This window comes from Pyrus communis, chromosome 8 (genome assembly GCF_041283825.1).
Source record: "Pyrus communis isolate YQ-2024b chromosome 8, ASM4128382v1, whole genome shotgun sequence".
Taxonomy (NCBI): domain Eukaryota; kingdom Viridiplantae; phylum Streptophyta; class Magnoliopsida; order Rosales; family Rosaceae; genus Pyrus; species Pyrus communis.
Window position 1 is genome coordinate 10,188,776 of NC_142572.1, and position 24,721 is coordinate 10,213,496.

Consider the following 24,721-nt stretch of genomic DNA (forward strand, 5'->3'; position numbering starts at 1 on the left):
GCTAATCCTTTGTCTTTATTTTTATATTTTTTTTGTTTTTCGTGCATTCTTATTTTAGATTCTTAGTTTGTTTGTTTCCTTGTTTTTTAGGTACTGTGTATGACTCGTCGCTCTCGGCCTATTATAGAGAACATCTCCGACTTTGACGGTGATTTTGAACGCACTTTGAGGAGAACGAGGAGTCAACAAGAGCCACCACAACCTCCACCACAACCTGGGCTTGAAGAAGACGAAGAAGGTTTTAGCAAGCCCTCCTAATCCCCGGTCTAGAACGATCCCTCACTTATCCATTCTACTACAATTGTCAAACGAGGGTTTAATTTGAGTGTCAAGTAAATCTCGCATCAAATTTTGACTCAAATTAAACCCTCGTTTGACAATTGTAGTAGAATGGATAAGTGAGGGATCTACCCTATCTCCGATAGCCGTTGGGTCTCTCCAGTTCAAGTCGTTCCCAAGAAGTCCGGAGTAACTGTTATCAAGAATGATGAGAATGAGCTCGTACCTACACGCATTCAGACTGGATGGCGAGTATGTATCGATTACCGGAAGCTAAATGCCATGACTAGGAAAGATCACTTTCCTTTGCCATTCATCGACCAGATGCTCGAAAGGTTAGCCGGTCATGCTTTTTACTGTTTTCTTGATGGATACTCTGGATATAACCAAATTGTGATAGCCCCGGATGATCAAGAGAAGACCACATTCACATGTCCCTTTGGAACATTTGCCTATCGTCGCATGCCATTTGGCTTATGCAACGCACAGGCCACTTTCCAAAGGTGTATGGTAAGTATATTTTCCGATTTTGTTGAAAAGATCATTGAGGTTTTCATGGATGATTTCAGTGTATTTGGGAGTTCATTTGATAATTGCTTGGATAATCTGACCTTAATTTTGAAACGATGTGTTGAAACTAACCTTGTCTTGAATTGGGAGAAATGTCACTTTATGGTGAAACAAGGTATAGTTTTAGGACATATTGTTTCAGAAAAAGGAATTGAAGTAGATAAATCGAAAATAGACCTTGTACGTCACTTACCCTCTCCTACTTCGGTTAGAGAGGTACGTTCGTTTCTTGGCCATGCAGGGTTCTATAGGCGTTTTATCAAGGACTTCTCCAAGATGTCCAACCCTCTTTGCCGATTGCTTCAAAAAGATGTGCCATTCAAGTTTGATGAAGAGTGTAATTCGGCATTTAACCAACTCAAGGAGAAGCTAGTCTCGGCCCCCATTATTGTACCTCCAGATTGGAGCCTTCCGTTCGAGCTCATGTGCGATGCATCCGACTATGCATTAGGAGCTGTTCTAGGACAAAGAAGAGACAAGCGGCCGCATGTCATATACTATGCCTCTCGGACTCTCAATGATGCCCAATTGAACTACTCCACGACGGAAAAAGAACTTCTAGCTGTGGTTTTTGCTTTAGATAAATTTCGTTCATATTTAATTGGTACTAAAGTAATCGTTTATTCTGATCATGCAGCGCTTTGAGGTACTTGCTCACGAAAAAGGAAGCAAAGCCGAGGCTTATCCGTTGGATTCTTCTTCTTCAAGAATTTGATATTGAAATCCGGGATAAGAAAGGAAGCGAGAATGTAGTGGCTGACCATTTAAGCCGAATGATCCACGAGGAGCATGAACATGCCGTACCTATCCCTGAAACTTTTCCCGATGAGCAGCTGCTATCCATTGAGGTAAGTGAACCATGGTATGCAGATTTAGTGAATTACTTGGTGACTAAACAAATTCCAAATGAACTAAACAAGCACCAACGTGATAAGCTTAAAAATGATGCACGTTTCTATGTTTGGGATGACCCTTATTTGTGGAAGTATTGCTCAGATCAAATTGTACGTAGATGTGTACATGATTCTGAATTTCACTCAATTCTAAGCTTTTGTCACACATATGCATGTGGTGGTCATTTTGGCACACAACGCACTGCCCTCAAGGTTCTAGAGTGTGGTTTTTATTGGCCGACTATATTTAGGGATGCTAGAACCTTTTGTATGTCTTGTGATCGTTGCCAACGAATGGGTAACATAGGTACCAAGGACCAAATGCCGCAAACCCCTGTCTTTAATGTTGAAATTTTTGATGTTTGGGGCATTGATTTCATAGGCCCTTTTCCTCCATCTTATGGTTTCACTTATATCTTGCTAGCCGTTGATTATGTTTCTAAATGGGTGGAAGCAAAAGCCACCCGTACTAACGATTCTAAGGTGGTTGCAGATTTCGTGAAAACTAACATTTTTGCTAGGTTTGGAATGCCGAGAGTAATCATAAGTGATGGAGGGTCTCACTTTTGCAATCGGACCATTGAGGCGTTGCTAAGAAAGTACCATGTCAACCATAAGGTCTCCACACCTTACCATCCTCAAACAAATGGCCAAGCCGAGGTGTCTAACCGAGAAATCAAACAAATTTTGGAGAAGACCGTTGGACCAACAAGGAGGGATTGGAGCTTACGTTTAGATGATGCACTGTGGGCATATCGTACGGCATACAAAACACCCATTGGGATGTCACCTTTTCGGCTCGTTTATGGTAAGCCATGTCATTTGCCCGTAGAGTTAGAGCACAAGGCACATTGGGCCGTGAAGATTTTCAACATGGACATAGATGCAGCGGGAGTTCATAGGAAGCTCCAATTGAATGAACTTGAGGAGATTCGGAATGAAGCCTATGAGAATGCCCGGATGTACAAAGCCAAGACCAAAGCATTCCATGATAAAATGATTCGAACCAAGACCTTCACAGTTGGGCAGAAAGTGTTACTTTTCAACTCTCGCCTACGTTTGTTTCCTGGTAAGTTGCGTTCTAAATGGATTGGCCCGTTTGTTGTTACTAATGTTTTCCCTCATGGTGCAGTGCAAATCAAAAGTTCAAGGACGCAGCAAGAATTCAAAGTGAATGGGCATCGATTGAAGCCTTACTACGAGATGTTTGAGGAGCATGTCGTGGAAGAGGTACCCCTCCATGCCGTGGAACCTAGTCAAGCTTAAACGGAGGTACCGTCCGGCTGCAAGACGTAAAAGAAAGCGCTTCGTGGGAGGCAACCCATGCATTCGAATAGAGAAGAACTTGGAAACCCCTTTAAGAGACTTATTTTTATTCCTTTCTTTTTTTTTAATATTTTTACTTTGCTTTCTTTCTCGTATTTGTTTATTTGCTTGCTCTGTTGTGAATTTCTGCTTAAAACATTGAGGACAAAGTTTGATTTAAGTGTGGGGGGGTAAACAATTTGTATTTGCATGAATTTCGTGGGATTTATTCGCCTTTCACTTAGAATGTTGTTTCTTGCTGTTTTAAGCGTTTTTAGAGTGTTTTAGTGTGTTTTATATTGTCTTGGTATAAAACTCCGAAAATTTGATAAAAAAATAAATAAATAAATAAATAAAAAAAAAAAAAAAAAAAAAAAAACTCTTCTCTTTGTTGCTATTTCGTTTCTGCCTTGTTAGGTTGTTTAGTTGTTATTGTTTGTTTGTTTATTAATTGTGTGAGTCTATGATTGTAACATTGAGAAAATGTTTGATTTATTGATAGGCACTGCTAAACAAAGAAAGATGGTGCTTCACAAAGGTTGTTTGCTTGAGGCCCCACTACGTGGCTTTACTCTTGAAGCGGAAGGCGTAGGAACAGAAGGCATCGGAGCGGAAGGTGTAGGAACAGAAGGCATCGGAGCGGGAGGCATCGAAGATAGAGCATTCCAGGCCTCAATACTTGGCCAAGCGCTGGATGAGCCAGGAAAAAGGTGCCTCTGGAGGAAAGACGAGAACCTTTGACGGTCACTGTGAATCCGACCTTCAGACTCTTGCAGCTCATCAAGCTTCCTCTTCATGCCCGTCGAATAGTTGTTTGCAAGCACGTGCAAACTTCTATTCTCATACTTCAGCTGCTGGATCTCCTGCTTGAGACTTTCCACCTCTGCCATCAATGATTCCACCTGACGGGAGCGGGCATGCAGGCGTTGGCCCATGTTGGACACAGAACTCGCACACTGAACACTAAGTGCGAGGGACTCTTGAACGGCCAGCTCATCGGACCGTCCTGATAGCAGCCTACTATCTTTCGGAGTGAGGAGGTTCCTAGCTACTATTGTAGCTGTTGTGGCGTCCTGCATCACAGAGTCTTCACCTGAAAGAGGACCGTTAGAAGAAAAGAAAGAAGGGCGCCATACGTTACCTTGACGCGGCGCGCCCGTATCACTGCTAAGGCTCAATTCCAAGCTAAGGTTCGATGAGTTTGCCATTTTTTCAAAAGTGTTCAAAGAGAAGGGATGGAGTTAAAATTCAAAGGGCCGGAGTCGATTTTCAAGAATGGGAAATCTGCAGAGTGTGTTTGTTGTGGTGATCGATAGCTCAATAAAAAAGCCAAGGCGACGCGTCCACCAATTCAAAAAAAAAAAGAGCCGGAATCTCCGGCGTAATTTAGGCGACGCTTTCTCGGCTTTTCAGAAGGCGCGTTCAACTTTGTCAAAAGATTTCTTCTTTTCAGACAACACGTGGAGGCCATCATCACAACTACACATCTTTAGCCGACAAGCGCAAAGTTCGGCGACGCTTTCTCTGCTTTTCGGAAGACGCGTGCAGCTTTGTCAAAAGGAGCCGCATCTGCACTACCACGTGTCGTTCAGAAAGCGAAGGGGCGTCGTTCAGAAATCGAAGGGGCGCCTGCTCAGAAATCGAAGAGGCGTGTTCAGAAATCGAAGAGGCGTGTTCAGAGATCGAAGAGGCGCCACTATTTCAAAAAGCCAGATTTGCGGGATCAAAACGTTTGTCGACAAAGGTAACAAGTACCACCACTTGATATTATCTCTATATATGTCGACCTTCGTCTTTTATGGCAGGGCAAACCTGAAGAAAAATGCCCAACTCTCCCTCACCTCTGAGGGCGTACTCCCAGCAAAGCCTTTCGAAAGACTCAATTCTTTCTTCTTCCCCAAAGATGATACCAGATGCCTGGAGTACATATGACCCAGGAGGAAACAGCACAACAAATACATGTGCTGATTCATTCACCGCTTCTTCAAAAGCAAAGGTATCTCATATCATCAAGGTCAAAAGCAAAAGTATCTCATATCATGCTCTTTCCCTGTCTTTTTCTTTGTCCTTGTTCTTACTCGCATGGCAAAGTAAAACAAGCAATCAGCCGGCACTTGGAGTCAGTCTTCCGTTCTGGAGCCAACTGTCTGGAATCTATTCCTGATTGCTTACCTAGCGTTGCTCTCGAGTAGTCATCTTCAACGGTTGATACACTTCCGGAGAAGGGACCACTTCTGCAAAGGGGAGCGAGTAAGGCAAGTGCAAATGATACATTGAAGCATGTGGAGACAAACATAGGCTGAGTTATCCTCCAACCCTTTTCAATACGAATTGGAAAGATTGAACAAAGAAACAGACCAAAGGGGTAAGCTCAGACCTTCGGGGGAGACCAAAAGAACCATCCTGCTGCCCAGTTCAAGAAGTAGCACAAAGGAAAATCAACGATGGGCAGAAACCAGTTCAAGAGTAAGCCTGTGGAATCACAAAGATCAAAAGCCTCAATGCAATTACCAAGGAGAAGATGGAATTTACACTCTATAACCAGATTTGCGTCTCTAAACTCTTCTCTTTGTTAATTACATTATGCCATGTTTAGTATGTTTAAGTGCTTTTTATGTATTTACTTATGCTTTGTGTGAATCTATGCTTAAAACATTGAGGACAATGTTTGATTTAAGTGTGGGGGGGTAACTAAGTATATTTGATGCAAATTCGTTGGATTTTATCACCTATCACTTCACATGTTGTTTCTCACTGTTTTAAAACTGTTTTAGTGTGTTTTGTCTTAAAAATTCGAAAATCCCATAAAAATTTGAAAAATTGTTTTGAAAAACCCAAAAAGAGTTGTTTTAAAGTTGTTTTTGTGTGTGTGTTTGTGTCTTAGGATACCTTCCAACACAATGATAAGGATTTGGTTTGTAATTGCATGACTGTTAAAAAGAGTTATTAACATAGAGAAAAGTTTGATTTACTCTTGGTATATGCTTGGTTATGGTTATAATGTATAACTTCACATGCAATCATAAAAGAAAATTTAGTTTTTGTAACATGCCTGAAGGAAGGAACTCAAACAAATGCTACAACCCTGAGAGACTTGAGCCTATAACGTTCTTTGGAGAGTATAATCTGTGATTTCTTGTTTTCTAAAATCGTTGCATGATCTCATTATTCTTTGCTTGGTTACTACTTAGAAGGCGTTTCATCATATAGTTCCAAATGCTAGAACTCATGCCCATTTCATTCAAAGCATGTTATTGATTTGCATAACATATATCAAGATGAAGTTGTGTAGTTGCCACCATAGCCAAATAGCCTCGCTTCCCATATTTCGTATATGTTGTAAGTTTTACCCCCGTTGAGCCATGTTAACCCATGTTCTTTGTTTACCCACTTTATCTTCACCTAACCTAGAATATGACCGTCCTTACCCTTGTTCTTAAAAGATAGTGAGCATGACTTAATTGAATTCCTTTTGAGTTACATTATGAAAGAAAATAAGTGTGGGGGAGAGAATGTTTAAGTGTTTTTGTTTTGAGATTCAAAAGAAAAAAAAAAAAAAAAAAAAAAAAAAAAAAAAAAAAAAAAGAAAAAAAGAGAGAAAAGAATAAGTGATTGAAGAAAGGTTCCAAAACACCAATTCTGGGCGTAAATTGTCTAAATTCTCCCTTTTTGTTCAAAAGTTGAGTTTTCATTCAAAAGTGAATTCTAAGTTGATTAAAATGCTTTGCTCACTATTTCTTTAAGAACCTTTGTTTTCCATATCCCTTCTTTATCCACATACCCCAAGCCCCGTTACAACCCTTGACTTCTATCTTGAGTGTTGTGTATTTCAATTTGTGGAGTTTGAACTTGGTATGAGCTTATGGTGTCACTGGTTCTCGCGTCTAAGTAGTAGCATTCCATTCATGAGATCATATCTAAACTTGATTATTAACTCCAGAATTTGCGTTCTTTGTGATACATATATGTGAGTGTCGTTTTCATGTTTACATCAATCTTCTCACATATGACTAGATTAGGGTGTGTAGTTAGAAAATCTGAGTAAAAATTGAGTGCATATCTTGAAAGGAATTGAGCAAATTCTCTAAGGCATGTTACTACATTCAAAACATGGTTTTAAATGCTTAATTGTGAACTAGTATATGGTGAATATGATTAAGAATGTACTTAAATGTGAAGATGACTAAAATCTGTGAGAATGATGATTTTTAACTTGTCATGTGCATTGGAAATCCCTAAGACGGTTGTTGGAAGGTTTAGGTTGTGTTTTACGTGTTTAGTGTCGTTTTGTTTATTTGTTTTTATTCTGTTTTGCTCGAGGACTAGCAAAAGCTAAGTGTCGGGGTATTTGATAGGAGCATATTCATGCGACTTAAATGGCTTGTTCTCGTGAATTTACGTTATGTTTCTCTCGTTATTTTAGTCCTTTATGCTTCTTTTGTGTGTTTTCAGGTTCTAAGGGCCTAGGGAGCAAGAAAGTGCATTTTGAGGCCATTTGGAGCATTTTTGGGCATGGATTGGATAGCTTATCCATGGAGCCAAGAGGATGGACGAATTTGAAGGCCTTGTATACACTTGAAGACACAAAACAATGGCTCTAGCCCAATCAAACACATTATGCCATACAAACCAACCTATTTTAGGCCCATTCTATGTACTTAAACCCTAGCCCTTTAAACTAATTCATTTATCACTTATCAAACCATTCACTTATCACTCACCACATATCATTCACTTATCACTTAACATATCATTCATTTATTTCACTTCCATACTCCTCTTAATTCCACATGCATTCTCACACATGCACATCATTCACTCACATTTCCACCATTCATTCTTTATTCCTTTCCAAACATCTCACATGCATTTCCACCTTCCTACTTCATCATTTCACCACATTCTCCCTCTTTAACTCACATGCATTCATCATAATTCACAACACAAAACAACTTCATTGCCGTGGGTTCCCATTTCCTTTCCAAACATCTCACATGCATTTCTTCATTATTTCCTAACCCTACATGCATTATTTATTGCATCTTCACATGCATTCACACACACTTTACACATTCAAACCGTGAGCTCCCATTCCTATATGCCATTTTCAGATTTCCACCCACTAACCTAGTCATCAACACATGCACTTCCACCTTTCATCCACAATGATTCATGATTCATTCACTTTGCATCCTTTAAATCACATACTTTTCCATCATTAATTAGCCACTTGCATCTTAAACAAACAACCATATGTTCCCTCCACTACTCCTATAAATACCCTTGCATTCATTCATTCAATTCATATCTCATATATTTCCATTCACAACACTTCACACAACACAAATACCATTCCATTGCCGTGAGTCCCATTTCATTTTCTGCATATTTTCTCTTCATTCTTCCATCTCCAACCACTCCCTACTCCATTCCACATACACCTAAAGCCCTTAAGCTCACCTTAGACCTTGTGCTACAACAACGAGGAAGAAAAGAGTGCTTAAACGTTCATACAATTCAAGTTTGAGTTGTTGGAATGTTTAGGTGTTTCTTTGATTTCAAAGTTTAAATTTAATTCTCTTTGTTTTGTACGTATGAGAAGGGAAGAGAAGAGTGCCTAAACGTTCATACAATTCACGTTTGAGTTGTTGGAATGTTTAGGTGTTTCTTTGATTTCAAAGTTATGAGGAACTAAACCCCCCTTTAGCTAGGGGGTGATTCGAAACTATGTTTATATTTGCATTTTGAATTGATTACGTTTGGTTGGAATTTCATAAGTTGTGGATTCAATTCGTTTAACTGTTTGATTGATAACTTATTTATGTATGTTCATTGAGATTGCAAGCTTAATTTTCATGCATAAATATGACGCTAGAATATAAGTGCGTTAAACGAATTCTTGGCATAAGTTTCATGCGTATTCCATAGTAACGAATGCCTCGTCGATGTTTATGATTTCCGTTGAACTTAATGATCTTTGTTGAATGTCTCTATCATGCGTATTCCATAGTTAGGGACTTTGATTAAGAATAATTTGGTTGTAATGCGTATTCCATTCAATCCAACGAATTTAGGGAAATCTGAAAGTTAATCTAAGCGGATCTAATTAACTTGGAGCATTGAGTTTCACAACTTATCGAAAGACCAACTGAGAATCAATTTTGTTTGCAAGTGTAACATGTGTGGAGAAGAACCCCTTGGCTATTCCATCATCCATATTTTTATCACATTCATATTTACATTTTGCCTTTAATTATATTCTGTCTTTTTAATTTAATATCGTCCAACCACAATTCCCCCCCCTATTTTGTTAAGTCTTAATCATTTGTATTTGTTTTATTTTTGTATCTTTAAGCTTTTGGAGTCATAAACAATTGCAAATTCGTTTAAATCAAGTTCTAGCTTCTATTTGAGTCAATTTGATTGTTTTAGACAATTTGAGTTTTTCAAAGCCATTCTGAGTCATAGTAGTCTTGTTAAGAGTATTTTAATTTAGTTTTTATGTTTTTAAGTCAATTTAGAAGGTTTTAGCAAGCCCTCCTAATCCCCGGTCTAGAACGATCCCTCACTTATCCATTCTACTACAATTGTCAAACGAGGGTTTAATTTGAGTGTCAAGTAAATCTCGCATCAAAAAGTATCTCATATCATGCTCTTTCCCTGTCTTTTTCTTTGTCCTTGTTCTTACTCGCATGGCAAAGTAAAAGAAACAATCAGCCGGCACTTGGAGTCAGTCTTCCGATCTGGAGCCAACTGCCTGGAATCTATTCCTGATTGCTTACCTAGCGTTGCTCTCGAGTAGTCATCTTCAACGGTTGATACACTTCCGGAGAAGGGACCACTTCTGCAAAGGGGAGCGAGTAAGGCAAGTGAAAATGATACATTGAAGCATGTGGAGACAAACTTAGGCTGAGTTATCCTCCAACCCTTTTCAATACGAATTGGAAAGATTGAACAAAGAAACAGACCAAAGGAGTAAGCTCAGACCTTCGGGGGAGACTGATGCGAGATTTATACGCACACAAATTAAACCCTCTTTTCGTCAAATTGTAGTATATGTATAAGTAGGGATCGTTCTAGACCGGGGATTAGGAGGGATTGTTAACCACTTGGATTTGACTCAAAAACGTAAAATAACAATATGAAACACTATACTAGACTCAAAGAATGCAAAACTAAACTTTAAAACACTAAGACAAACCAAAAGACTCAAAACAACACAAACACACTCAAATCTGCCTAAAAACCACTTTTCTGGGCAGATTTGAGCACAAACACAAATTTGGACGAAATTAAGTAATAACTTGACTCAAGAACGTAAAAACACAATATAAAACACTAAACTAACTCAAAGAATGTAAAACTAAACACTTAAAACATTAAAACAAACCAAAAGACTCAAACATCACCCAAAACACTCAAAACTGCCTTAAAATCACTTTCTGGGCAGTTTTGAGCACTTTGGTGAATTTGGACGAAATTGGGAAATAAAATTGAATCAAAACACTTTAAAACATAAACTAAACAAATTCTAAACACTAAAGAACAAGAAAGTAAAGGGGGGTTTTAAATTGACGAGAATTGAAATAACAAAACAAGTTAATAAACTAAACAGATTGTAAAACGAATTTGATGGAATGGAATGAATGGATGATAGAATGGCTAAGGGGTTCATCTCCATACATGTTATACTTGCATAATAAAATGATTTCCAATTGCATTTCAATAAACCATGAAACTCAACACCCCGGGTTAACCGTGATGCACTAATTAACCTTCAAATCTTCCTAACGTTATTGAATTGGATGGGTTAGCGCATACAACAATTCAAAACATTCCCCACAAGTCCTCAACATGAATGCATAGAAGAGATACAAGCAAGAATCATTACGCTCTATGAAAATTATAAGTGTTGACGAGGCATTCGTTACTATGGATTGCATGAAACTTATGCCAAGAATTTGTTTAACGCGATTGTTTATAAGCAACCTCCACTACTTGTGAATATAAGTTCATAACGATTAGGTGAAACTTACTTATATTCTAGCGTCATATTCATGCATGAAAATTAAGCGCGCATTCTCAATAAACATACATAAATAAGTTATCAATCAAACGGTTAAACAAATTGAATCCACAACTTATGAAACGCAATTAGAAGTAATCAAATCAAAATGCAAGCATAAACATATATTTCGAATCCCCCCCCTAGCCAAGGGGGGTTTAGTTCTTCATAATATTGAAATCAAAGAAACACCTAAACATTCCAACAATTCAAACTTGAATTGTATGAACGTTTAGGCACTCTTCTCTTCCATTCCTCATACGTACAAAACAAAGAGTATTGAAATTAAACATTGAAATCAAAGAAACACCTAAACATTCCAACAACTCAAACTTGAATTGTATGAACGTTTAGGCACTCTTCTCTTCCTCTTCGTTGTAGCACAAGGTCTAAGGATAGTTTGATGGTTTTGGGAGTGATGGAAATGGAAGAGGAGTGGTGTTTGGATTTGTAGGGAATTGGTGGATTTGCACGGCAAAGGGGGAGGGGTTTTGGTGAATTTCTGAATATGGAAGAATGAATGAATGGAATGGATGGACTTTGTGAAGGGCACGGCCCCAAGGGACCAATTTCTGTTGTGAAATGAATTGTGTTGTGAATGGAATGTGAATGAATGAGTATTTATAGGTGAAATGGGGGGAACATGACAGCTAGGTTGCATGTGCACATGTTGGTTGAATGATTATGAGTGCATGTGGCTGAAATAGCATGTGGAATGGCTGGAAATGCAAGGAGAAGGCATGTGCACGGTTTTGGGAGAGAATGGGAGTGCAAGTGGCTGAAATGTTAGAGGAACAAGTGCATGTGGCTGCATTGTGGTGCAATGATGGAGGAACAATCTGAAAATGCAAGGTATGGCTGGAATGATTGTGTTTGTTTGAATGTGCATGTGATTAAATTAAAGGATGCAAAGTAAATAAATAATGAATGCATGTGTTGAATTATGAAGATGCATGTGCAATGAAGTGGAATGACAATCTGAAATGGGATAGGTACCCACGGCAATGATGATTTCTGGTGGTGTTTTGGGTGCATGTGGAATGAATGATTTCTTGGTGAGTGGATGCATGTGTTGATTAAAGGGGGAATGCAAAGGAAAAGCTAGAAATGCATGTGGAGTGGCTGCAAGGTGAATGAATAATGAAATGGGAAAGCATGTGCAAGGTTTTGGTGTGAATGATTGAATGTGCATGTGGCTGCAATGGAGGAGGAATCCTTCAATTTCGTCCATCCTCTTGGCTCCAAGCATATGATATCCATTCCAATCTCTAATTTGCTCCAAAAGGCATCCTTTTGCATACTTTGCCCTTAGAACCTGAAAACACACAAAAGAAGCATAAAGGACTAAAATAACTAAAGAAACATAACGTAAATGCACGAGAACAAGCCATTTAAGTCGCATGAATATGCTCCTATCAGAGACCAATTGAATCCTGCTGCCCAGTTCAAGAGTAGCACAAAGGAAAATCAATGATGGGCGGAAACCAGTTCAAGAGTAAGCCTGTGGAGTCACTATGATCAAAGCCTCAATGCAATTACCAAGGAGAAGAGGGAATTTACACTCCATAACCAGATTTGCGTCCCTAAACTCTTATCTTTGTTAATTACATTCTGCCATGTTTAGTATGTTTAAGTGCTTTTTGTGTGTTTACTTATGATTTGTGTGAATCTATGCTTAAAACATTGAGGACAATGTTTGATTTAAGTGTGGGGGGGTAACTAATGTTGTTAATGCAAATTCGTGGGATTTTATCACCCATAACTTCAAATGTTGTTCCTTGCTGTTTTAAGGTGTTTTTAAATTGTTTTAGAGTGTTTTAGTGTGTTTTGTTTTATAACTCCGAAAATCACATAAAAATTTGAAAAAAATGTTTTGAAAAGCCTAAAAAGAGTGTTTTGAGTCGTTTTTGTGTGTTTGTGTCTTAGGGTACCTTCCAACACAATGATAAGGATTTGGTTTGTAATTGCATGACTGTTAAAAAGAGTTATAAACATGGAGAAAAGTTTGATTTACTCTTGGTATATGATTGGTTATGGTTATAATATATGACTTCACATGCAATCCTAAAAGAAAAATTCGTTTTTGTAACATGCTTGAAGGAAGAAACTCATAATAACGCTACATCCCTATGAGACTCGAGCCATTACTTTCTTTGGAGAGTTATTTTCTGTGATTCTTTGTTTTCTAAAGTTGTTGCATGATCTCATTATTCCTTGCTTGGTTGCTACTTAGAATGCAATTGTATCATGATAGAACTAAATGCTAGAACTTATATTCGTTTCATTCAAAGCATGACATTGAATTGCATAACATATGTCAAGATGAAGTTGTGTAGTTGCCACCATAGCCAAATAGCCTTACTTCCCATTTTTCATATTTGTTGTAAGTTTTAACCCCGTTGAGCTTTGTTTAGCTTTTATTCATTGTTAAACCACATTATCCTAACCTAGCCTAGTTTCGGATAGTCCACACCCTTGTTCTTAAAAGATAGTGAGCATGACTTAAATGAATTCCTTTTGAGTACATTATGAAAGAAAATGAGTATGGGGGAGAGAATGTTTTGTTCTTAAGCGTTTATGTATGTTTTGAGAGTCAAAAGAAAAGAAAAAAATTCTGAAAAACATATGAAAAAAAAGAAAAGAAAAAAAACAGAAAAGAAAAGAAAGAAAGAAAGAAAAAAAGAGCTTGTTCCCCCTTGTTGTTCAAAAGTTGAGTTTTCATTCAAAAGTGAATTCTAAGTTAATTCAAATGCTTTGCTCGCTATTTCTTTAAGAACCTTTGTTTTCCATATCCCTTCTTTGTTAGCCAAACACCTTTAGCCCCGTTTCAACCCTTATGCTTCTATCTTGATCGTTATGTGTTCAATAATGTGGAGTTTGGAATTGATATGAGCTTATGGAATCACTGGTTCTCATTCTAAGTAGTAGCATTCCATTCATGAGATCATATTCATGTCATTATCGTAAATCCAGAAAATGCTTTCCTTGTTATAACATATGTGAGTGTTCGTCTACATGTTTACATCAATCTTCTCACATATACCTAGTGTAGGGTGTGTAGTCAGAAAATCTGTGTGAAAATTAAGTGCATATCTTGTAAGGACTTGAGCAAATTCTCTAAGGCATGTTACTACATTCGAAATGGTTTTAAATGCTTAAATGTGAACTAGTATGTGGTGACTATGATTAAGAATGTACTTAAGTGTAAAGATGGCTAAAATCTGTGGGAATAATGATTTTTAACTTGTCATGAGCATTGGAAATCCGTGACACGATTGTTGGAAGGTGTAGGTTGTGTTTTGTTCGTTTTGTCTAGTTTCGTGTTCTTTTGTTGTTTTGTTTTGCTCGAGGACTAGCAAAAGATAAGTGTGGGGGTATTTGATAGGAGCATATTCATGCGACTTAAATGGCTTGTTCTCGTGCATTGACGTTATGTTTCTTTAGTTATTTTAGTACTTTAAGCTATTTTCGTGTGTTTGTAGGTCCAAAGGGCTAAAGGAGCAAAAAGATGCATTTTGGAGACTTTTGGAGCACTTTTGGGCTAAGGATGGATAGCTTATGCTTGGAGCCAAAGTGTTGGACGAAATTGAAGACCTAATTGAAGACCAAAGTGTTGAAACCTTGTTCCCTTTAGTTTTAGGACATTTAAACCTTTCCTAATCCCAATCATGCCATGCATTCACACCATTCTCTCCCAAAACCGTGCATCTCCACAATCCCATTCATCAACACATGCATCCACATGCATTCACCCTTTAAACCATTAAATCCACATGCTTTCCTATTCAATTAAATCAGCACATGCATTCATCATCACATATCATATCACTTATCATTCACCACTTATCATTCATCAACACATGCTATCACCATGCATTCACATGCACTTGTTCCTCCATCATTCCATCCTTTAAAACATTCCACATGCCATTGTCATTCCACTTTAGCTTTAATTCACATGCACATTCATTCATTCAGAAAATACATCCTTTGCCATGCACATGCACTTCCCACTCTTTAATCATTCATCCACCTTTCCCCCTTCATCATTAAGCCACATTCACTCCCATTTCTCTCCCCTTAACAGCCCTAACCCGTGCATAATTAAAGGACACCATTCAACACACACATGCATCCAAAACACATCCATGCCGTGAGTTCCCATTGCATTTCCAGCTTTGCACATGCATTCACTCACCACAAACAAGTCACATGCATTCATCAACATATCTAGCTGTCATTCACATGCATTTCATTCATCATTTCCACCCCCACATGTCCCTTTAATCATTCAAACATACACCCAAACACCACCAGAAATCATCATTGCCGTGGGTACCTATCCCATTTCAGATTGTCATTCCACTTCATTGCACATGCATCTTCATAATTCAATGCATGCATCCATTATTTATTTACTTTGCATCCTTTAATTTAATCACATGCACATTCAAACAAACACAATCATTCCATCAGAAAATACACTTTCACATGCATCTTGGCAGATTTCACATGCACACACTTGCATTTTCAGCACCAACAACACTCATTGCCGTGCACATTCACTCACCATACCATTACAACATTTGCACATGCAACCTAGCTGTCATGTTCCCCCCATTTCACCTATAAATACTCATTCATTCATTCTCATTGAAGCATCATTCATTCACAACAGAAATTGGTCCCTTGGGGCCGTGTCCTTCACAAAGTCCATCCATTTCATTCATAACTTCATCCATTGCAGAAATGTAGACCATCAAACTCCCTTGTGCCGTGCCCTCCCTTACAATCCAAACACCATCCTTCCATTTCCAACCACTCCCCAAACCATTCACACCATCAAACTATCCTTAGACCTTGTGCCACGACGAAGAGGAAGAGAAGAGTGCCTAAACGTTCATACAATTCAAGTTTGAGTTGTTGGAATGTTTAGGTGTTTCTTTGATTTCTATGTTTAATTTCAATACTCTTTGTTTTGTACGAATGAGGCATGGAAGAGAAGAGTGCCTAAACGTTCATACAATTCAAGTTTGAGTTGTTGGAATGTTTAGGTGTTTCTTTGATTCTCTTTGTTTTGTATCATAAGGAACTAAACCCCCCTTGGCTAGGGGGTAATTTGAAATATATGTTTATGCTTGCGTTTTGATTTGATTACTTCTAATTGCGTTTCATAAGTTGTGGATTCAATTTGTTTAACCGTTTGATTGATAACTTATTTATGAATGTTTATTAAGAATGCGCGCTTAATTTTCATGCATGAATATGACGCTAGAATATAAGTGAGTTTCACCTACTAGTTACGAACTTATATTCACAAGTAGTGGAGGTTGCTTATAAACAATCGCGTTAAATGAATTCTTGGCAAGAGTATCATGCATTCATAGTTACAATTGCCTCGTCAATACTTATAATTTTCATAGAGCTTAATGATTCTTGCTTGTATCTCTATTATGCAATCATGTAGGGGACTTGTGGGGAATGTTTTGAATTGTTGTATGCGCTAACCCATCCAATTCAATAACATTAGGAAGATTTGAAGGTTAATTAGTGCATCACGGTTAACTTGGGGTGTTGAGAATTAATGATTTATTGAAATGCAATTGGAAATCGTTTTATTGTGCAAGTATAACATGTATGGAGATGAACCCCTTAGCTAGCCTTCATTCCATTCATTCTATCACATTCACATTTACATTTTGCTTTAATTTACAATCTGTTCTTTTAGTTTAATTTCGTATAAAACTCAATCCCCCTTTACTTTAATGTCAAATTAGTTAGAAAGTATCTTAGTTTGTGTTTTTAAGAGTTTTGATTAAATTTATTTCCCAATTTCGTCAAAATTTGTGTTTGTACTCAAATCTGCCCAGAAAGTGGTTTTTAGGCAGATTTGAGTGTGTTTGTGTTGTTTTGAGTCTGCTTTAATTTACAATCTGTTCTTTTAGTTTAATTTCGTATAAAACTCAATCCCCCTTTACTTTAATGTCAAATTAGTTAGAAAGTATCTTAGTTTGTGTTTTTAAGAGTTTTGATTAAATTTATTTCCCAATTTCGTCCAAATTTGTGTTTGTACTCAAATCTGCCCAGAAAGTGGTTTTTAGGCAGATTTGAGTGTGTTTGTGTTGTTTTGAGTCTTTTGGTTTGTTTTAGTGTTTTAAAGTTTAGTTTTACATTCTTTGAGTCTAGTATAGTGTTTCATATTGTTATTTTACGTTTTTGAGTCAAATCCAAGTGGTTAACAATCCCTCCTAATCCCCGGTCTAGAACGATCCCTACTTATACATATACTACAATTTGACGAAAAGAGGGTTTAATTTGTGTGCGTATAAATCTCGCATCAGGTACCTTCCAACACAATGATGAGGATTTGGTTTTAAATTACATGACTATTATAGAATGTTGTAAACATGGCTGGAAGTTGATTTATGCTTTGGGTTATGCTTGGTTATGGTTATAGCTTATGAATTCACATGTAATTACAAAGAGAAAATCTGTTTTTGTAACATGCTTGAACGAAGGAACTTAAACTAAAGCTACATCCTTGTGAGACTTGAGCCTATAACGTTCTTTGGAGAGTATAAATCTGTGATTTCTTGTTTTCTAAAGTCGTTGCATGATCTCATCATTCTTTGCTTGGTTGCTACTTGGAATGCATTTCATTATAGTTCCAAATACTAGAACTCATGCCCAATTCATTCAAAGCATGATATTGATTGCATAACATACAATAAGATGAAGTTGTTAGTCAAGCCAAAGCCAAAAAGCCTATCCCTTTTCACATGTATTGTAGGATTACCCCTTTTGAGCCTTTTCAAGCTTATTTTCTTTGTTAACCACACTATCCTCACCTAGCTTAGATTAGGACTTTCCATACCCTTGTTCTTAAAGGATAGTGAAACATGACTTGGAATGAACTCCTTTTGATCAATATATTGCAGAAAATAAGTGTGGGGCAAGATAATAGGGCACGGCCAAAGAATGAAATAAAGAAAAAAGAAAAAAATTCGTGGAAAAATAAAAAGAAATTAGAAAAGTGTTGAAAAGAAAGAAAAAGAGTTGAAAAATAAGTGAAAATGATCTCACAAGTATTGGTTATTGAAGGAAGGGTCCAAAAGAGTGAATTTGACCCTAGTTGTTGCATGAATCTTCCCTTGTGTTTAAAAGTTGATTTCTGCCATTAAAAGTGAGTTTAAGTGTCAATTTCATTACTTCGCTTCCTATTACTTTAAGAACCTTTGTTTTACTTTACCTTTCTTTGTTAAACCATTACCCTTAGCCCCGTTACAACCCTCAACTTCTATCTTGATGTTATGTGTTCAATTTGTGGAGTTTGAATTTGGTATGAGCATATGGAATCACTGGTTCTCATTCTAAGTAGTAGCATTCCATTCATGAGATCATATTCATGTCATTGTCGTAAATCCAGAAAATGCTTTCTTTGATATAACATATGTGAGTGTTAGAATTCATATTTACATCAATCTCCTCACATATACCTAGTGTAGGGTGTGGAGTTAGAAAATCTGTGTGAAAATTGAGTGCATTCTAGTAAGGAATTGAGGGAATTCTCTAAGGCATGTTACTACATTCAAAATGATGTTTTAATTGATTAAATGTGAAATAATAAGTGGTAACTATGATTAAGTGTTTGTTGAAGTGTAAAGTAAGCTAAATGTTGTGGGAATGATGTTCTATATTGTGTCATGTTCGTTTGAAATCCCTGAGATACATGTTGGAAGGTTTAGAATGTGTTTTGGTTTGTTTTTAGTTTCTTTCGTTTTGTTTTGCTCGGGGACTAGCAAAAGCTAAGTGTGGGGGAATTTGATAGGAGCATATTTATGCGACTTAATTGGCTTGTTCTCGTGCATTTACGTTGTGTTTCTTTAGTTATTTTAGTCCTTTATGCCATTTTCGTGTGTTTCTAGGTTCATATGGCTAAGGAAGCAAAAAGGTGCATTTTGGAGCATTTTGGAGCAAAATTGGGCTTGGAATGGATAGCTTATGTTTGGAGCCAAGGTGTTGGACGAAATTGAGGCACTTTAGGACACAAAACAATGGCCCTAGCCCAATTACATAACCTTGCCATGGCTTATCCCTTCTCCCCTTCCCTTGCCATGCAAACCACCCTATTTTAGGCCCATTCTATGTACTTAAACCTTAGCCCTTTAACCTTGCAGCCATATCCCCTCTTTTATCCACATGCATTCATAATCATTCATAATCATTCACCACCAATTCAGCCACATGCACTTGTTCTTTCATCATTGCACCATGATAGGAGCATATTTAGGCGACTTAACTACCTTATTCTTGTGCATTTGTGCTATTATTTCTTAGTTAATGTCGTATTACAACTCAATTTCGTGTGTTTGTAGGTCCTATGGGTCACAGTATCAAGAAAGTGCATTTTGGTGCATTTTGGAGCTATTTTGGACACTATGGGGATAGCTTGCATATGGGCTAACATGGATGGACGAATTTGAACTTCAAGAGGCTAGATATGTGATAAGAAGAGGAAGGAACTAAGCTAAGGACGAAGTGGATAAGGAAGGAGCTCAAAAGAGGAAACCTTATCCAAAACATTATCCAACCTTATCCAACATTATCCAATTATCCAAAACATTATCCAAACCTTATCTCATCTTATCTTATCCAAACTTTATCATGTCTTAATCCTACTTGCATGGGGACCTAAATGGATAATTCTAGAACCTATTTCTAGAAGCATCCTATTCTAGAAGGCCCAAATCTGCCACAAAACCTATTCTTTCTATAAGCCCTAGAAAAGTGGCGCCCCAATCCATTCTAGAAGGCTTTGGCTTGCCTTGCAAGCCAAGCAACCCTCTCCCCTAAGTCAGCCGCACCTCCCTAGGCCCAATCCCTTTGGGATTCTGATTTCCAAGGCCTAATCCTTGTGGATTTGGGTATACAATTCGTTTTATAAAACTATGTGGGCCAAAAACCTCTTCCTAGGTGGATTTGACAACCCATGGCCGAATTCTAGGGCCCTAATCCACCAAATCTGCTAAGTAAACCTTAATCTAATAAACCCTAGGACTATATAAACATATTTTCAGCCACAAATTCGTACCACCCCCTTATGCTATTCAGAAACCCTTGTGCCGCACCTCCATTCTCCATTCTACACATCCACACATCTCCCTACACATCCATACACCTCTGCCGCACCCTTCCCCACCATAATCAACCATCCTCCATCCCTCCAAACAAGAAAACACCATCCAAAACCACCAATTCCATCACCCACACTTTGTGCCGCAACAAGGAGGAGGAAGAGGAGCCAATCTGTGCATCAAATCCATCTTGGAATTGCTGAACGTATAGGTGTATTCTTTCTTATGATTTCAATGTTTAAATTCAATACTTTTTGTTGTGCAAGCATGAGGAACTAATCCCCCCTTTGGCTAGGGGGGGAATTCGAAACCATGGTTATATTTGCATGATGATTTGATTACTTTCAGTTGTGATTTCATGAATGATGAATTCAATTTACTTATCTATTTTAATTAAAACTAGTTTATGTATATGAATTGAGAGTGCACGCTTGATTTGCATGCATAAACATGATGCTAGGATATGAGGGAACTTCACCTAATCGTTGGGAACTCATATCCATGAGTAGTTAAGATTGTTGGTCGCAATTATGTTAAGTAAATTCTTGGCATAAGTATCATGCGCTTTCATAGTTACGAATGCCTCGTCAACACCTATGATTTCCATAGAACCTAATGATCTTTGATTGTCTTTCTATTATGCGCTTTCATATAGAAAACTTTTAAGGAATAATTTGATTGCAATGCGCTAATTCCATTCAATTCAATGACCTAAGGGAAATCTGATAGTTAATTTAAGCGTACCTAATTAATTTGGGGTGTTGAGGTTCATAACTTCATCGAATAAGCAACTGGAGATTATTTTGTATGCAAGTATGCCATGTGTGGAGAAAAACCTCCTAGCCATCTCACCATCCATTTAATTCCACCAATTTCGTCAGAATCTGCCTATTTTACATATTTGTTTTGTTTGTTTGATTTTCGTCAAAAACCAAATCCCCAAGTGTCTTAGAGTGTCTAATTAGTTAGAATATGTCTTAGATTGTGTTTTTGAGTGTTTTGATTCAAGTTGTTACCCAAATTCGTCCAAATTTGTGTTTAGGCTCAAAACTGCCCAGATTGTGTTTTTAAGGCAGTTTTCAGTGTTTTTAGCCTATTTTGAGTTTTGTGAACGTGTTTGAGTCTTTTTAAGTGAGTTTAAGTGTTTTAAAGGTTAGTTTTATTTATTTGAGTCAGTTTAGAGTGTTTAGCAAGCCCTCCTAATCCCCGGTGTAAGAACGATCCCTACTTATTTATATGCTACAATTGTCAAAAGAGGGTTAATTTGTGTGTTAAGTTAATTTTCGCATCAAATTTTGGCGCCGTTGCCGGGGATTAGCAACTTTGCTAATCCCTTGGTTCTTTTCTTTTTGGTTTAGTTGTTTTCGTTTTAGTTTCTAACTTAGTGTTGTTTTCTTTGTTTGTTGTTACTTTTGATATTTGATTTAGTTCTCTTTCTTTGATTTTAGGTACTAGAGAAGTAAGATATGGATTTTGCTAGCATTCAAGCTCAATTGGCAAATCTTACTTCTCAATTGTCGCCGTATGCCGAAAGGACCACAATGCAGAGTGTCCCTACATTTGGTGCTTCATATAGGCAAGGATTTCAAGCCAATCAATGTCCACAAAGAGATTGGAGGGATCATTCAAACTCTATGTGGTGGGAAGCTCAACAAGTTCAACGTGAAGCATATTGGCAGCCATATGAGGAGTTCTATTCAAGACCTATGCAGCCACCACAACTTCATATGCAATATGCTCAATTAAATTCAAGTTCGTCAATAGATTATAATCAAATTCTTAATGAATTAAATTCTTTGGTGCAGGGGTCACAAAATCAAGCCAAGGAGGCTCAACAAGAAGCATATTGGCAACCATATGAGGAGTTCTATTCAACACCTATGCAGCCACCACAACCTCCCCCACAACAATTCCAATCAAGTTCAAGTATGTCCATGGATAATGATAAAAAATTTCAATTACTAACCTCTTTGACGCAGGACGAACAAAATCAAGACAAGAAGTTGGGTAAATTGGAGGAGCAAATTGGGCAGATTATGGAGTTCATGAAACAAATTCAAGAGCAAAGTGAACTCTCCAACTCAACTATTGAAAACTCGAAGGAAGATTTTGAAATCCATAATGCTATCACTTTGGGAAGTGCTATGGAGGTTGGAGCTGACCTAAAAATGTCCAAACATAGCCTAGAAGTGGATGAGGAGCTGCTAATTGAGGAGGAGGAAGAAGACATGCACACGGCAAGGGTAGAACAACCCTTGCCGCAGCCCCCTATGTCCTCTAAATCACCCACCACAAGTAAGGACGTCCCAATTCCATGTGATTCTGATGTTATTCCACCCAATGTCCCTTTTCCTAGCAGGTTTTTGATTCCCAACCAAGAAGAGAGTAAAAAGGACATCGTGGAAGCCTTCCCAAAGGTGCAAAATGCTATTCCAATTCTTGGTGCAACACAACAAGTTTTAGATGGTGTTGAATTCTTCAAAGGACTTTGTACACCAAGACGAATGATTCAAGAGAAGGTAGTGGCTGGAGAAGATGTAGAAGGCATCAAAGAGGACATATTTGAAACCACAAAACCCAAAGAAGTTGAATTTGATGACATTGGACAAGTCATAACCATCACATGCAATCTGGCCAAGTCCAATATCCCTGAAACTTTCAAAGGAGTGGTGTTTGTCATTGAGTTCTTGTCGGACAAAACAAGTAAGTCATCTTCTTCAAATTCCATTACATTTTATACTAACTTGCTGATTTTGATGAATCAGGCACCTACACTAGAATTCAAACCAATGCCGGTTCACTTCAAGTATCACCTTCCATTCAAGGATCAATTCCATGCCGTGGGACCTAGGGAAGTTTGAAGGGAAGCATCGTCCGGCTGCAAGACGTTAAAGCAAGCGCTACTTGGGAGGCAACCCATGCAATCAACAAAGGAAGAACTTGGGAATCGCTCCACATCAGATTTGCGTCCCTAACCCCTTTCCTTTGTTGCTTACTTTATGTTATGTGTAATGTGTTTAATTGTGCTTAAAACATTGAGGACAATGTTTAGTTTAAGTGTGGGGGGGGGGGGGGGTAACATTCTGTTTTGAGATATTTTTGCATGAAATTCGTAGGGTATTACCACCTAACATATCTAAATTTGTTTCCCACTGTTTTTAAGTGTTTTTAAGCTATTTTAGAGTGTTTTAGAGTGTGTTGACTTAAAAATCCGAAAATACCATAAAAATTTGAAAAATTGTTTTGAAAAACCCAAAAAGAGTTGTTTTTGTGTGTTTGTTTGTGTCGTAGGTCACCTTCCAACACAATGATGAGGATTTGGTTTTTAATGCATGATTGTTAAAGAAAGTTACAAACAATGATGGACGTGTGAATTGCTCTTTGGTTTATGCTTGGTTGTAGTTATAGTTTACGAATTCACATGTAATCATAAAGGATAAAATCAGTTTTGTAACATGCTTGAAGGAAGGAACACAAACAAACGCTACATCCCTGAGAGATTTGAGCTTAAACGTTTATTTGGAGAGTTATTAATCTATGCATTCTTTTTTTTCTAAAGTCATTGCATGATCTCATTATTCTTTGCTTGGTTGCTACTTAGAATGCGTTTCATCACTATAGTTCCAAATACTAGAACTCATACCCGTTTCATTCAAAGCATGAAATTGATTAGCATAACAAATAACAAGATGAAGTTGTGTAGTAGTCACCACCATAGCCAAATAGCCGAATCCACCCTTGTCATTTGTATTGTAGGTCTAAACCCCTTTGAGCCTTATTTAGCCTATTTTCTTGTTAACCACATCATCCTTACCTAGCCTAGAATAGGACTTTCCATACCCTTGTTCTTGAAGTATAGTGGAGCATAACTTAGAAGGAATTCCTTTTGAGTGACATTCTTGCAGAAAACAAGTGTGGGGGAAAGGATTTTGTGAGTGTGTGTGTGCCAAAGTCTTAAAAGGGGCACGGGAAAAAGAAAGAAAAAAGAAAAAAAAAAAAACAAAAGAACGAAAGAAAAAGAAAGAAAAAAATCGTGAAAAAGAAGAAAATAAAGAAAAGAAGTGAGAAAGAACTCACAAGTGTTGATTGTTGAAGAAATGGTCCAAAAAGTTTGAATATGGCCCTAAGTTTTGTGTGACTTCCCCTTGGGTATTCAAAGTTGACTTCTGCATTCTAAAGGGAATTCTAAGTGCCTAATTCATTACTTTGCTCACTATTGCTTTAAGAATGTTTGTTTATCCTTTACCTTTCGTTGTTAGCCAATACCCTAGCCCCGTTACAACCCTTAGACTTCTATCTTGATTGTTATGTATTTCAATATGTGGAGTTTAGAATTGGTTTGAGCATATGGTATCCCTGGTTCTCGTGTCTAGGTAGTAGCATTCCATTCATGAGATCATATACATACATGTTAATAATTCCAGAAAATGCTTTTCTTGTTCTAACATATGTGAGTGTTCGTCTACATGTTTACA